Raw genomic sequence first — 1,325 nt, 5'->3', positions numbered from 1 at the left:
CGGCCCGGGCAGGGCTCGGGCAGCGCCCGCGCATCCCCGCGCCGCCGGCACCGGCGCTGGGCTCGGGACTAGACGGAGCGCGGCGCGGAGCCGGGCCGGCAGCTCCAGGGTCCTGGTGCAAACCATTGCCAGGGCCCGGGACGAGGATGGGGGGCGGAGGGCGGGAGAATCCACCCTGCGAAATCACCCAGAGTCCCAGGCTGTATGGATGTGTATCTCTTTAAATAATTGGTTAAAAAAACGCGCTGGCCCAAAGCCCTTCTCTGAACATCTCGCTGCTCTCCAGAGATGGGGGAAGTCGGATGGTGCCGGCCAAGCACCTGGCCAACTTGGGGCACATCCCTAATCAGCTCCGGATTTGGATCCGGATCTGAATGTGTGTGTGTGTCGGGGGCGGGGGGGTCCTCTCTAAATCTTTCTGCCTCGCTTTGCCTGGCAAAAAAACTTCAACAACTCGAGGCTTCCCCACTGCAGCACAAGTTCAAGACACTAATGGCCAAATTTGTCAACAATCTAAATCACCCCGAGCTCCGTGCCCGGAATCCGCAGCGAGAGATGCAGAGATAGGATCTGCCTTGAGTTCCCCCTGGAACAACAGCTCCTGTTTACACTGAGCTCCTCTCCCTCTCCCCCTCCTCCCTTCAGTCTCTTCCCTCCTCCTCCACTTTTACAGCACTGGATTCACTGGAAACATACGTGTTTTTAATTAGTTGCTATGTCACGCTTGTATCTTCCCTAACGTCCGCGATGAGGCATTGCTCATTTCTCTCTTTTGTGTGTGGCTCCCCTAACTTTCCTGTCAAAGACCCGAAAAATATGCAAAGCTTGCACTGCTGCTGAGAAAGAGGACAAAGTTTAACTTCTCTGTTGGCAGTCACCAAATAACTCCTAGGCAGATTCCGAGCGAAAGATCTGATTTGCTGATTTTTTATTTATTTATTTTTTTGCTCTTTGATTTGTATTTGTATGTTATTGCTACTGCGAAGGTTGTTGCCAACCTCAATTAGATCACAAATGAGATCAGTTTAATTCAACTCCCAAACTGTGACCTGACCATGGTCTGAAAGTATTCAAAAACGCATTTTAAGCCTTCCTTTGATTTCAAAAGGAATACTGCATGCTTGGTCATTCATACAAATAACATAAAACGTAATTATGGGATGATTTGGCAGATGACATTCCTGCCAAACTACACTCCATGCCAGAGACTGTAATGCTGCTGCTGCTGTCCTGGGATTTGAGGCCAGAGCACCCTGATCTAAGGCTGGAGCCAGGGCAGGGTGGCAGTGATTAAATGCATTTCGGGAGGAAGCCTGCCATGGCAG

The 1,325-nt window shown here is 51.2% G+C and overlaps 1 protein-coding gene and 1 long non-coding RNA gene across 7 annotated transcripts in view; one reads left to right on the top strand and one right to left on the bottom strand.

Annotated features, from left to right (window-relative positions):
• Window positions 1-1,325, bottom strand: part of ZEB2 (zinc finger E-box binding homeobox 2) — a 164,736-nt gene that overhangs the window by 131,729 nt on the left and 31,682 nt on the right. The gene's annotated exons all lie outside the window — the stretch shown is intronic.
• LOC109301337 overlaps window positions 1-1,325 on the top strand; it is a 13,436-nt gene that overhangs the window by 6,556 nt on the left and 5,555 nt on the right. The gene's annotated exons all lie outside the window — the stretch shown is intronic.

This window comes from Gavialis gangeticus, unplaced genomic scaffold (assembly GCF_001723915.1).
Source record: "Gavialis gangeticus isolate Ggan-Ray unplaced genomic scaffold, GavGan_comp1, whole genome shotgun sequence".
Lineage (NCBI taxonomy): Eukaryota > Metazoa > Chordata > Crocodylia > Gavialidae > Gavialis > Gavialis gangeticus.
The sequence above is the reverse complement of the archived record's forward strand: the minus strand, read 5'-3'. Positions and strand labels throughout refer to the sequence as shown.